The sequence below is a fragment of the Nomia melanderi genome, chromosome 1, assembly GCF_051020985.1.
Source record: "Nomia melanderi isolate GNS246 chromosome 1, iyNomMela1, whole genome shotgun sequence".
Taxonomy (NCBI): Eukaryota; Metazoa; Arthropoda; class Insecta; order Hymenoptera; family Halictidae; genus Nomia; species Nomia melanderi.
This window is the reverse complement of record NC_134999.1, coordinates 28,540,417-28,556,304: the sequence shown is the minus strand read 5'-3', so window position 1 is coordinate 28,556,304 and position 15,888 is coordinate 28,540,417. Positions and strand designations below refer to the sequence as shown.

The 15,888-nt window shown below is 32.2% G+C and overlaps 1 long non-coding RNA gene across 1 annotated transcript; it reads right to left on the bottom strand.

Moving 5' to 3' along the window:
- Window positions 1–8,394: 8,394 nt before the first annotated feature.
- On the bottom strand, window positions 8,395–9,450 carry LOC143174810 (uncharacterized). The gene is made up of 3 exons (XR_012999186.1): window positions 9,389–9,450; window positions 8,541–8,756; window positions 8,395–8,466 (listed from the first exon to the last, which is right to left on the bottom strand). It is a non-coding gene; the product is annotated as an uncharacterized LOC143174810 (long non-coding RNA).
- Between the last annotated feature and the right edge of the window lie 6,438 nt (window positions 9,451–15,888).

Sequence of the window (15,888 nt, the reverse complement as noted above, 5' to 3'; positions counted from 1 at the left end):
CGAAGATTTTTATTAACGAACGATCATTTTACATTACGATTCTCGATCAGTATTACAATCTTGTAGATGCGGTCATTATAGCCCTTTAGTTTTCGATGATATCGTGTTTAAATTATATTTCAATATCAGTAAACCAGTATAGAATCGATATCGCAACGACCCATTTTTTGGGTACTTACCTATTATACCTTTGGTTTTAATAAAAAAATATTAATGATAATGCTATTAACAACAAAAATAAAATATTAACCCTTCGCGGTCGAATGTCCGCCGTGATCGAAAGCTGCAAATAAATCATTTGATTATTCAAATAAGGAGAGATTTAAGACCTCGATGCATTCTCAGTTTTTTATGGGAAGAATTTCTAACAAGATTAAAAATACTTGTCCGCAAAAGTTAGTAGTGGACTATAATATTAAATAAATACTAACCAAGACCTAACCCAAATGACTGACCAGCTCGATCTTCAGTTAGAAATCAAAGATGGTCGGTATAATACGTAAGTACTATTTTTTGACAGTTAGAACAACATTTTGTTTTGTACATTTTAAGTTGCGTCAACCTCATTGGGTAATTGGCAACTACTTTAAATTATGCAGATGATTATCTACCTATATGATTGTATTGTGTATCCCTTAGTTCTGGATGACTGATTAAATCAAATGTGCTATTTTGATTTCTTTTAGAAATTTCAAAATATTAGAACACGAATAAACTGTTCGGGTTACTTCTTTTGGGTCTTCTTTTATTTGATATTTTCTTCTTTCCCTTTGGTACTTAATGCACGATGCGATGATGTGTTCGATTGAGTTCACTGTGTTGCATCGGTTGCACATTGGTTTGTTTTCGTTTTTAATAAAGTAGGACTGAGAGAAATTCGTATTTATAAAAGTCCTTACTTCCTTTAAATACGATAAGTCAGTTAACGTATGTTGTAGAAATAAACGTATTGTTCCAAAAATGTTCTACTTAGGACACAAAGGGTTAATCCGTATTTTTCAATCGAAGTGCACGCGCGAACCACGCTGGAAGTAAGGGATTCGAAGCGGGTAAATATTCTTAAACTTATAAGTGGATCGGCGTGGTGGTAGCCGTGGGCATCGTTTTTGCGCGGGAAAGGTATTTTCGTTCGGGGATCCGCTTTGTTGGTCCGTGTGTTAAAATATCTTTGCACGTTAGAAAGTGTTTGCGGTCGGAAGATATTTTAGGACATGAAAACGTTTCCTCGGTGAGGTGAGGTCAACGAAGTCGTGGCATAAAGGAGGGAACTACGAGCGATAAAAACCTCGTAATGCATCTTAAACACGAGAATTTTGTGATACGATAATAAACGGCCGACACAAAATTCACGGAACGACGCGATACCGTGCGCAGCCCGTTTGACGGATGCGATATAAAATCCGAATGATCGCCAAAGAAAACGGAAATAAAATACTAAATTGGAAATAAAATGAAACCGTTGCGTTGGCCACGGTCGCTTTCCCCTACGCTGCTCGAGCTATTATTGAGTCAACGGTGAAGGGTGCATCTACCTCAACTGTGCTTTTCGGTTTTAATAAAATACTAATGCCAATTTACGATCGGTTCCACCGGGATGATAAAGCGTTAACCGTGATTGCGTTTACTCTGACTGTTGCTGGGATCTGAACAATATACTAATTCGGTGCATCGTTTGAAAAATTAAATCAATTAACTTAATCTAAAGTTTTCGGTTTTAATAAAATACTAACGCCAATTTACGATCGGTTCCACCGGGATGATAAAGCGTTAACCGTGATTGCGTTTACTCTGACTGTTGCTGCGATCTGAACAATATACTAATTCGGTGCATCGTTTGAAAAATTAAATCAATTAACTTAATCTAAAGTTTTCGGTTTTAATAAACTACTAATGCCAACCGTGATTCTAACCGTGATTGCGTTTACTTGTACCGTTGCTGCGATCTGAACAATATACTGATTCGGTGCTTCATTTGGAATATTAAATTAATTAACTTGACCCAAACACTTTGATTTGAATAAAATTCAAACATTTTCTCCGGGACTGTTGCTGCGGACTACGCAATACATTAATTTGGTGCTTCATTTGAAAAATGTTGGACGTTCGTTGTTTGAGATTAGTATGCATTGCAATCGACGAATAAGGTCACTTTTATTTGTCGAGGGATATAATTGTTGTGTTTATACGCAAGTGAATTGTTATCTGTTGTTTAGTTTGTTTTAGCATGGTTATATGCTTTATGTTGAGAAGATATGGTATCTATAAATATTTAAAGAAACTATTAGTTTAGATGTTTTCTGTGAGAATAAGTAAAATTTGCTATCAATTACTTGAATACTTCTGTTTTTTTATTCATTTCAATTATATACTTATGTGCACACTGCACTATATTATTATCTTCAAAAGCTGTTATGGTAAAGTAATAATATTTTCTATTTAAAAAGATTCTTTTAATGATCAGTACTTTTATATGTATGGTATATTATGTTTTTGTGTATCTTTGTTTATTATGTATATTATTTATATATGTTATTATGAATTTATAAATTTTATAGAAATGTTTTTTTTTATTTTCTAAGTAAATACATAGCCACAATTGCTTAGGAATCGGTTAGAAGAAGAATAATTATATATTCTTAAACATTTATTATATGTTATAATATCAAGTAAAATTATCAACAAAATATGACAAGATCTCTATCGAAGAAAGAAGGATTTAAAGGAACCGAAAGAAGCCAGGAATTGTTTGTCGTCTCTCAAGAGTTAGAAAAGAAGTAAATATTTTTACTTAGATATGTTTTACGACTACAGTCGGTACTAAGTGTGAATAGATTAATTTGTGTTAATAATACATATATGTGAAAGAACAAATGATCTGCTTGATTATTTTAAACATTTGCACACAAGAAACAATTCTCAGTCGACATTTGATTCAACAGAGCAAAATTATAAAATTAAAAATTCAATATTAAATATTGAATAATGTATATTTTCAATGAAAAATATTCTCGAGTGCAAAGGGTTAATATTTAACCCTTTCAGAATGATGGAGAAATGCTTCAAAATCTAATAAAGCTGCCCTGTTGCTACGTACAAGACAAATATAAAAATGTAAATATTCTGATATTTATTCTAGACTCTCTTCTCTGGAAAACACATGATTCAGTTTATAAGAAATATTTCTCAGCTGTCATTTTACACCCTATATATTGATAAATAAATTCGCAGTATCATGTTGCTATGTCGATCGTTACCAACCCGATATTTTTATCAAGTAACTAGTTAAAAGTATGTTTCCTGTATTTATCTAAGAAAATGCAAAATAATTTACAAAAAGATAACTGTTTTATCGCAAGTTAATTCCTGTATTTTGCATGCTTATTTAAATGTAAAATGAAATGCAGCGAATCGTTGATTCTCGAAACATCCATTACTCAAAATTTCTATTATTCCAACAATATATATCGTAATATGTGTTTGGTATATACTTCGTCTGATGTTCGCTTACATTTATCAAATTCTTCGAAACTAACTGTCAATCTGTGTTATTTAACGGTTAAAGCAAATATGGAACACTTAAAATGTTACGTAGTGTTTTATCATTTGTAACTGTAAATTTAAAGTATATAGAAAGAGCATAAAGAAAACTGACTTTATTACCTATTGTTCAAACATACTGTCCGAATTAGTATCGATTAACCAAGGTTCTATTGTATTAGGGAATTTTCATGTAAACCGCAGGGTGTCTTAATCTTATTCACTGATTTCTCGAGAACGAAACGTCATGAAAATAAATTTTCAATTTTAACGTGGCACATAAATTTCCTACCTCTTGGTTATATCACTAATTATGGAACTCCTTGCATATAAAGTATGCATTTGCAAACGTTACGATTTTTTCCATCTTTCTTCGCTTGCGTTCCATCTTTCTCTTAATGCTTTACAGTCTTCAGCGAAATAATAAAAGCAGGATATTCTTAAATCGACAGCATATCTCAGTGATACACACGTGTACAAGCGAGAAACGTGTAAACGACATACGATTTTAGATCGAAATAAGAGTAACAATAAATGTAACAGACGCATTGGCTTCCTTTTACTTTAAATGCAAAAAGCATGTACAGCTGTGCCCGATCGAGTCTTCCAAATTATCCGAAACGTTCCGACGTACGCAGATGTAGGCTCGCAAATTTAAAACCGCATCGGGAAAATAAAGTATGAGTCACGCGAGATTTGGATGCGCGTCTGATTAATGCTAATTGCGCATTCGAAAATTCTCACGATAGATTTCCCATCGGATCCAGATTTAACTGAATATAATGGAACATTTGCATCGATGCGGATGTCTTGAAAAATATTGACCTTAAATTTGCGAAATAAAAAGGATTTTATATACAAATATATATGTTGTACCAATCTGTAGATGTACTGTCTATTAAAGAGTAACTTTAACATGTTTTATAGATATTTTAATATTATGTACTGTTTAATTTTAATATTATTTGGAGATTTCATATATTAATTGTCTGAATTTCGAAATATAACTTTGAATGATTAATATATTAGATTTATTAGCTATTATTTTCTATAATTATGTTTTATTTCATAATTACTTTGAAAAATTGTTAACCTGTTCATGTGAAATAATTATGACCATGTGCTGTAAATAATATTTATACGTTTTAAAAACATTTTTTTTATATTCTATGTAACATCACAGAGCTTGTTAGTGAATAGTTTATATTGAAAATATCATTGTTAAAAGTAAAATACTCTGTAGAAGACAACATATTATGTATACATAAAAATATTTTCATTACTTTTATGTATATGAAGATATATATTATTTTTAATTACAATTAAATACCATTTTATTCCTTCAATGCAACATTTATTTCTCAAAAAAGATGCTTTAATTATTTGGAGAACACGACACGGCCGACATTTTTTAGCGGCATGTACACAGAACATATTTATTTGCAAAAAGGAAAAGATTATCTGCGAGACATAAGTCGACAAGTGTACCAAATCTGCAGAGCTAAAGTTTCCATTTATCAGTATATATTTATGCAAAAGTTGTTATTTATTTATTTGTGTAGTACAATAAAAGAAAATCTGTAAGACAAAAATAACGTTAATTATTACTTATAATCAGGCTGTTCTGTACAAGTGTGGATATCTGCAAATATTTACATGAATTTAATCCACATCGTTTGTCGGTGAACAGAATTATAATGTATTAACCTCTGTACGTAAATAAATAAGTGACAAACAGAATTTTACAGTCATCGCAAAAATAAATACATCTTTGAATAAATATTAAGATTAAGTATTTAAATAAAAATGTCTCTTGTTCGTTCTTAAGATAACGTAAGATAAATAAGTCACAAACACAACTATTCAGTCATCGCAAATTAATAGATTCTTGAACAAATAACATGGTACCAAAGTATTCGAATTATTTCGCTCGAAATGTTTGAATAAAAATACCTTTTGTTCGTTCGCATAGCGTAAGCAGCAAAAAATTTTAGAGTGAATGTGCTCGAAGCGGGCTTAAAAGTTCGTATCACTCGCGGTAAACACTCAACCCGCGATAATAACACCTTTTTGATAAGGATCATCGTTTTTCGAAATGCTCTGCTCACGCGAGATGCATTATCTCCCGGTGGTTTACAAAAAAACATCTTGGAAACACACAGAATGTGTTTGCGGTAGGAATCCTTCGCGGAACATCTGTTTAAATTTACCGGGAACGATGATCGTTTTCATTCCGCAAGTTATCTGCCTTTGCGTAATTTAATTCACCGAATTACGATGTTATACTGTCGATACGATAATATTATACGAATACGCCCCCCTACGTTCGAAATTTCATTTATTCTTAGATGTATGCGTCACGCACTGTGCGTGAATCCACTGCAAATTTCGTTCTTTCCATCGGATGCGTTGCTAAAATGCGTGGAAAACTATAAATACGTTTCAGTAAGTACGTTTTAGAAAATATTCGTCACGTAATTCGACTCATGAATATGGGACAACGATAAACAAATTCTGCATATTTACGTGTTACATTTGCAATACACACCGATGTACGAAATATATTATCAACACATAATTTTCGGTAAACGTAAAACTTTTATTACATTTTTTTATACAATCATTAACAAAAGGAAGAAGCTTACATATAATTTATAATGTATAATATGTAAATGCAGTATGACGGCTGTAGATATAACATCACCATCAACTATTCAATGATAAAGTTCATTACATAATTTCGCTAGATAAACTATTCAATGACAATGTATTTAAAATTCACTTCAAAATATTTGTATAAACAGATATTTTAATTTTAAATTTTTTGCACACATAACGGAGAATATATTATGTATGCTAGCTGTGACCATTTGTATTCGTGTTTATTAATGTTGCTCATAATGTTACTTATTAAAGTTTCATTTTCATTCAAAGAATAACAGTAGGAAGATATTGCATTTTTACGACCTCAAATTTAATTTTTACAGTATTAGCAATTAGTAATACATTCAAATATAACATATGTAAAAATATTAAAAGAAACAATCCCTCTAATAAATTTTCATTTTATCGTTTTCGTTCCATTCAATAAATTAATTTTGTGATATTTTTATAGGTACAGTTTCGGCAGTCGACGAGTTAATCACATGACAATTCCTCGAAGTTCATTGTTGACTATCACAACACACTATATCTCTCTTACACAAACTCGCTCTTATTCATACACGTGTATGTGTGCTCGTAATATGTATATACATGTATTTCAGCAACCGTTGCGTTCGTTTCGCTGGCGCCATGCGCTCCAGGCGACCACGATTCTGCAAATGTTCCTCGTTCATTTGAATTAGTATGATCATTCTACACTTTCAATTCGAACGAAAGATTCGTTTATCTCTGATACATTAACATACACACGTGTAAGACTCAGAAGTCATTGTAAATCATATTTTCGTGTTACGTAAATAATTTAAAAGGGTTTTCAATGTCGAAACTTTGAATTAATACAGCAATTGGAGCATTGCAGAGTTACGTCTTAAGTATCAGGGTACTAAGATAACTTATATCGTTAATGGAAAGTTTTAAGTTAAAATTTGTAATTCTTTGCACTTGAAATACGACTCACAGTCAACATTTGATTTGACGTAGCTAAATTAGAGAAATTTGTTATTCAATATTCAATTTTACTATAATTGGACATGAAGTATTGTAATACAATAGTTCCATCCCTTGATTCGTATATTATTTGTATTTAATACAGTTAAACGTTTAATCAATATTTAATTAGAAAATTATGAATATATGTAGCGTACAAATTTTCGATTGCTGAAGCTAATAATAGGAACATGTTTTAACTGCGTAAAATGATAATATGTCTTACACTGTTTGAGATCTGAGCTCTCCATGTGTGAGTCATTCACAAATAAAAATGACTAATTCCACTTTCTGAATCTTATGAAATGGTAGTGTTACAACAGTTAATTGTTTCTTTATTTCTAATCAAATTTTTCAACTTTTCATTTCGTGGAATTAACATGTTGATCCTCTAATCAGCACTTACCCTCTTACTCAGAAATCTAAGGAATTCTCCTAACAAAACAGAAATTGATATCAAAACTTTTTAGAAGCATTACTCTTTTGATCTTCTTGGATTTCATAGATCCAAGAAAATTCGATTTGCTCTATACATCACAGAAAAAGTTAATTTTTAAATCTACACCAAAAACGATGTAATTAAAATTTCGATTGAATGGCGATCAAAGTGTTAACCCCTTGCACTGTGAGTTTCCTCATAACTGCATTCGATAGAAATATTTTATTGTTCACAATTCGTTAGAAAATGGTAAAACCCAAGCTCATCCTAGCCTACGTTTGCTCTAAAGTAATGACAATAGAAAAATAAATGTATTAATAATACAAAACTATAAATCTTAATAATATAAAGACAGAAGTCTTCATAATAGAAAAATAACATTTACTTTCGACTTGGAAGAGTTAAGCGAATTCGTTAAATTCCATCTGAAATCTTCGCCGCAAGTATAAGACGATATTGTAGCGTAAGGGGTTAATCAGTTTGGCAAATGAACAACTTTTGCAAGACGTCCTCGGCGCTTCTCCTTCTACTTCTTACCAGGTCACCCGGTATACAGGAGCTCGTGGGCTCTCATAATACGCGGCGTATAAGATTTTTCGAGATCGACCGGAGAATTCAACATGAATCCCGAGATACGAATTGATTCCACGTATACGTCATTAAGGTGCTTAATTAATGGAAGAGCCTAAGCGCGGAGAGGGCAACAGGTCTGTGGAGTTGGCAACGTCGCCATCCGTTAAAATGTAAACAACTCAGCGTGGTACAGCCGAGAAGAAAAGTTTGAAAGGTGCCAGACGATATATTCGAGTGTAAAGCGTTCGGCCGGACCTGGGTTCTACCTGAAATCAAATCTTGGATCAGAGAAATACGTTTTGACGGGATCCGATCATCGAGATTTCCTGTTTGATCTCACTTTTTATTTTACTAATTGCATCGGAAAGTGGTAACAAAACTTCCACAAAGAAACGTTTCTCGATTTTGCTCCGATTTTAAAACTGCCGATGCGTGCAGAATTGTTTTCGTTGATTTTCCTTGGGTCATTATTTATCCTCGATGAGTAATCGTGTTACAGAGTTTGCAATTTCTTTACGTTGTTTCACTTGGACATTGTTTGAATAACTGTAGGTGCCTGTTTATTTAAAACCGAGGCATTTATATGTTTTTATTTCACAATCGAACGTATCTTTCGGTAACAGTAAATGGTTTACGTTAACGTGTTAGCGTCTAATATAGTGTCTAATTGAAAGTACGCGTGAAAAGAATTTTAGCGACGATAAAGATTGTAAAATAAACATTTTGTGGTATTGAGTATACAATTTGAATTATTGGCGAATATTTTTGTGAAACATTCTGGGAAATGTAAACTTAACTTTAAAATGCTTTGACAATGAATCATTCAATATCTGAAGAATTATTTATAAATATACTAGAAATGTTTACTCGCATTCATACGTTACAAATCATTTTAGAAGAATACAAATTTACTAACTCTATTAATAGACTTATTAAACAAAAACCAAGCAAAATTAATATTACGTTCAATTATAATCTTCGTTTTCACGTATTTTATAACTTCTCACTATCTATTCTACTCGCTATGTATTATTTCAGCCCTCAACTCAATAAAAGACATATAAATCTCACAGTTTTATCACTTAACGTTAAACATACACAACACAAAAGAAAATAAAAAACAAACTATTTTCATAAATATCCTACGCGAAAAGAGCGACCGACGTAAACAGTAAAAAATCAACGAACAATAAGAGCAACCATTCCGGTGACAGAGAACAACGAGTCCAAAGACCCAAAGGCTCGCAGATTACTGGCAAAATGATTTCGAAACGGTGAAAATTTTCCATTGCGGTGACGCCATGTTTTTGTACAGCAAATTCGTATGTTTATCTTGAAAGTCCGTGAGAGAGAAGGGAATACAATAATAAGGGGTTTTTGGACAGCCCTGAAAGAGAGGCGAACAACGACAAAGGGAAAAGGATGGAGAGAAGGACTGGGTAACATCGTTGGATGGTGGGGGTCCCGGGGTAGCGGGGGCGAGGAGGGTCAGAGTGGACGAGCAGGTCCTTAGATCCCTTGAAAAATGAATCTCCCACAGGTTCAGGGCCATCCCAATCCGACCGACGGCCGAAAAACCATCCCTAACCTGCGTCAAAACTAGAAGGGGACGAATTTTGGTTTCGTAAATGGATACTTTAACCGATACAGATCTACGGAGTATGACATATCCCTTTTAACCTACAACTGGGATAACGTGAGCTGATGTCCAACGAATCGGGATTTTTCCAGAATTCGATTTTCAACGGTATTATACATTTATACATTTGTTGTTGAACTGCTTGCCTTACAGTGACGTGTAAAACTCGTGGTGGAGATTTTAAATAGATGTTAACAAAGATAAATATTACTTAACTCCTTTGAATTCAAATGAAATATTATTCTTCTGTTATTAATTATTATATTGTAGGGCAAACATAGATATATATATATATAGAATTTTTCTGTTTTTTCAATAAATTATTACTGAGAAAGTTGTTGCATCAATCACAGTTGAAAAATAAATCATAGAGCAAGGGATTAACATTAAAAGTACTGGTACTTTGTGCATATTCCTGTTATGACAAGTTAGATGATAATTTTTTCTTGATGATTGTCTTGGTTTTCATAACATAATTATCTATTGTAAATAACGGGACTTGATTCATTCGTAGACTTGAAAAACTTTCCTTCTTATTTTCTAAAACTCGAAATTCTAAAGAATGTAATAGTAATGTAAAAAATAAATGAGGTAGAAAAAATAAACAGTAAAGTAATAATAACTTATTATCATAATTTACCAATAATATTTAATAATAGTTATCATAATTCACCAAGATACCAATAATTAATTACATTAAACAAATAAGATAATGGCAAAAAAATGTTGCACACATTATCAAAAGTTTGGAAAATATGTCAATCGAATTTACTGTTATTTAGGAATATACAATACTCCACAGTTATAACATCTAAGCGATTGTTTTATGATAACCATTCCGCGCCATAATAACCAACTACGTTGAAAAAGTTTTGGGAGAGCGAATCTTGATTTCGTAAATGGGTACTTTGACCGATATGTATCTAACAAGGAAGACTAATACCTTTTAACTTATCTGAATGGAATGACCCCCTAACGGTCTTAAAGTAAAGTCTGACGGAAACTCAACATATTAGTCTAAGACTATTTCGATGTTTGAAATTTTTTACGGTAAATTACCTGGTGTTTCAGTTTTTTTGTACTTTTATAGTTGCATTAATGGCTTTGCAAAAACATGTTGATGTTTAGACTGATTTGTAAAAACGAAAGTTATATACAATCATCTTTGTTCTTTCTGTTAAGGGTTTCAGTTAATTAAAAATATGACAAACCTTTTGTAAAACGTTTCAGTGTTACTATATTTATTCGTGGCATAAATAGATATTCATATACATCTATGATGTATATATTTACATAAATAAAGAAAAGACGATTACATATCTTCAAATAATCTCTTCTTTCTTTCATCACGTTTTATATATTTTTTCATAACCACATTCGAAATCTGTATAAAATTTCCCTTTCAAATTAAATTAATTACGTTTTTTAAGTAATAGTTAACATACTTTTATTTGTGGCAAACGATTAAATTCGTCATTTACATACGAACGTTAATTGAATAAAACCGAATATTTTCATATGTTTCTTACAGATCCAAGTTTTAAGATGTCTAACGTATCTTATTTAGAAATACGAGTTTCCTCAAGAGCACTTTTTGTCAAAGGGTTAAATCAGAGTCTGAATTGGTAACCTGAGTGATGACTGAACGGTTGCTTAGTGCATTCCTAGCATTATCAAAGTTTTGAAGATGCAGGATTACAGAGAAGAAACGAGTTTTTCGTGACACACATACCGCCGTGTGATGTAACATCGTAATTGCAACGATGAAGCAATTCCGTAAAGCTACGAGCCAGTTTTGGAATTCCACCTCCCGATCTGCCATTCATACCATATTTTTCTGAAATAGCTTGAGCATTAATGACGATTTAGTGGTCCACATGAAGAAATAATTAACGATTATCTACTACTACAATAAATATTTATTCACTTTTGTTTCTTTTAACAAATATCGTATACGGAGAATAAATATTTACAGTAAAACCAGTTATAAAATGTTCTGGATTATTCTTCGATCAGTTACAAAATTTTACGTGCAGTGAAACATTTATTGTAGCATCGTTTCACTTACCAAATGGTATTAATGACACGTATATAAATATATTTATTACATCAAGTATATTTTCATTATGAAAAAATTAATTATTTTCAAAAGTAATTTGACAAAAACAAGGAAACATTATACATACAAAATGAATGAGTTTCTCTTATTTATTGCATTCAATATTTCTAAGGAAATAAAGAATACATTCTCTTTTAATAATATTCGTCATTACGTTCGCACGTTACACGTCATCCACTCGCTGATAATTACAAAGTGTCGGACAGTGATATTATCTGTTACGCGATTACCAGTTACTCTTTGATAATTAGCGGCAAATGATTCTCACACGTGTTTCGTGTCACCCTTCAGAAATATCTGAGCAATCTATTTTCGCTTCTTCAGGATTTACGGGAAAGTCACGTTTTCCAATTTCGGCACATCTGCTGAACAAATGTGTACAACCATTTCAAGTCTCGGACAAAGAATCGGCCGTCTATATACCTGAAAACGACTTTTACACCATGGGAAGTCAATTTACTTCAAGTTTTAGGCTTTCAACATATGGATACGTGCAGTGCCATTTGTCTTCGTGCTGTTAAATATTCGAACACCATTGTTAACGATAAGTCTCCATTAATAAGACCATAAATTTCGGTAATTAATACTACAACTACCGAGCATTTATTGGGGTCCATATGTAATCCTTCTAAAAATTGCAACAATATATTTTTTGTCCATTCCTTTAGACATTTATTATAGTATTTAACGAGTTAGCTATTTTTGATGTGTATACTCGTCATGAATACATACTTTTCAAAGATCGCAACAGATTAAGTGACACTATTTATATAGAAGACCATTTTGAATATTTAATACTTTGAAAATATCAATAATTGCAAAATACTTAGATATTAAAGGATGTTAAAGTCGATTCCCCTTCTATTAATAGGTAATATTAAATTCCATTTTACAGAATATCTAACCCCTTGCCGTACAACAACGTGCCAGCCCCGTAGTGAAAATTTTAAAGAGAATTTGACAAGCAGAAATATTACTCAACTCCTTTGAATTCAAATTAAATATTATTCTTCTGCTATCGATAATTATACTTTAGAGCAAACGTAGATATAGAATATACCTAGAATTTTTCTCTTCTGTTCAATGAATTATTACTGGCAAAGTAGTTGTACCGATTATAGTTGAGAAATAAATCGTAAAGCAAGGGGTTAAATATCCAATATACAAAAACCCTTTAAACAGAAGCAGAAACTTCATTTTCCATCGTTCACAAATCTGCCGTTGCAAGAGTACTCACACATAAATTTATTCCATCCAAGAACATTCAGTAAGAAACAAAAAATATTCAACCCGTTATCTTTTATATTTATTATCAGCGTAAATTCTACCCTAGGACATAAAGTCGCCGAGAGAACATCAAAGTCACATTAGACACTGTTGCATTTTACCGAAGGTTTGCAATCCTCGGTTACGTGACGTCGTTCAATTAAAATCTGATATAAAAATAATCAGTACACTTCCGACTGTAATAAGTTTTGTTAAAGTGGAGTTTAATGTGGCACAAGTTGAGCCACGATAAGCGCGCTGTAATTGGCAGTTTCGTGGATACACTCGACGATTCTTCCAGGACACCAGGAGCAATGAAAGGCGCCGGGCTGATCAGGGAAATCCATTATCGTTCGCGACACTTCACGGTTCTACGCGCAAACACTCATCAGAAAACTTGAGGGAGAGAAGTGGTCGTGGCTACGTTTACTCCCCTCCCACGCTACCTGTAGCCACGTAGTAGGTAACATATCCGTTTCATTCGTATCCTCTGCTTGTGCGCGCGAAGGCAAGATGTTTGAAGGAAGACCTCAAATAAGTCGCTCAGAAGTCAATACGGTCAAGTTCAGAGAATAGAAATTGAGAAAATTAATGTTTTGGTTTCTGAAATTATAATCAACATATTCAGATGCTATAAAAAGAAGGGATTTCTGGTCTAGAAAACACGAAGAAACGAGTAACTCCTTCAATAACTAAAAAGAATATCATTTATTCCATAAAAATCTATGAAAATCAGGATATATAAAAAAATGGGCTTTATCGCATTAGCTTCTGAGCGACTCAAATACAGTAATAAGATTAAGGATTCGACACATTACTCCTATCTTATTAAAAACGAAAACAAACCAATGTATGACCGAACACAGTCAAATCAATTGGACACATCATCGTATCGTGCATTAAATACCAAAAGGAAAGAAGAAAATATTAAATAAAAGAAGACTCTGAGGAAGTAACTCGAACAGTTCACTGTTATTCTAATATTTCGAAATTTCTAAAAGGAATTAAAATAGCGCACTGAATTTAATCAGTCATCCACATCTAAGGAATACACAATACAACCATATACGTAGATAACCCATCTGCATAATTTAAAGTAGTTGCCAATGGCCCAATGGGGTTTACGCAATTTAAAATATACAATAAAAAAGAAGATGTTTCGTAGCCAGATCGACTATGATTAACCTGGGCCAATAAAAGAGGAAACGAACCTACATGGTGCAACGACGCGTAAAATGTACGCAAAAAGCAGCACGAATTACTATTAGCGCCTACCTAACTTTCCTGGAAGAAGAGAAATTCATCAAATTTGTCGCTTCTCGTAGCTGGCCCTTTTACGGGATGAATTAATTCATTTGTGTCATTCAAAAGGGTTTTTATTCGAATGATTAATGATGATTGAAAGGTAGTTAACATTAAATGTACCGTGAACGGTCAAATGACCGGTTTTGAAATTTGATTTAAAATTCTCCGTTCTTCTTCGCCCATTTAATATTAAATCAAATCCAATATTCTTTGATTAATCAGTTATCCAATTTCTGTCTTTTTTTTCTATTTCTGTTTCCAATAAGGAATATTTATCGTTTTACTTGTTTACCTTTATTTGTTAAGAGGAGTTATTTGTTAAATGTTAAGGGGAAAAGCAGACAGTGGGTGTCTATAAAACATTTCATGTGGTTACGTGCTGGAACTGTCTTCTAAACCTACGATTACTGACCCAGACCTACGAAACAAAGGAGAGGCGAGGGCAAGAGTTGCCACTGTGATACGCTTACATGAATTTTCTAGGTAACGACACTACGACTGAACATCCTGAATAGTAGAACCTGTATTTTTATTCAAATCTGTATAGAAATTTTACCTAACACCAATAGCATGAAATAGGATGATATCATTAAAAACACGTAATTTCGATAAATTTATGTAAATATTCACGTTCTTAAAATTTGATTGAGAAAAGGAGGATTATTATTAAAATATCAAATTCTAACTGTGAAGCTGACATTTCGTTACAGTATATCGCAACAAATACTTTTAGCACAGTTTATGCAACATTTACTATATCACTTCAATTTATTAAAGGAAGAAAGTTTTTTTTATTTACAATGCTACAAGACTTTTACAATTTTCAAGTAACTATTTACAGATTATGAAGATAAGATTATTAATGTTTATCAGTATTTCATAAACTAAAGGAGAAACAAATTCAACGTTTATCTAAACTTTTGTAGATGAAATTTAAATTTTCAATCTTTCTCGAACAAACTTAAATTAAATAAAATTTTATTTTCTTCGCCAACAGTATTGTTTAAACAGAAATTAAAATGAAACAACATTAAATTCCCAACTTTTTATTCTCTAATTCTTCGAAGCTTTCTTTCAAAGAAGGTTTTATAACGATTTTTCACCTTCAAAAGTTCTTAGCAGCATTTAATATCTAATAATCTACAGTTTTATGTATAATATTGTGATGGTCGAAAATTAAATGATGAAAAGACATCTATAAGTTATTATGGAAGATTAGTATCTTCGAAGTATCTTCAAAGCTAGAAATGCAAAAAATTCTACCATCCATCGATCACATTGTGTACACACCGATATTCGATCCAATACGATGAGACCGCGCCAATGAAGACGTTTTCAAAGAGTTCAATTCCGTTCGCC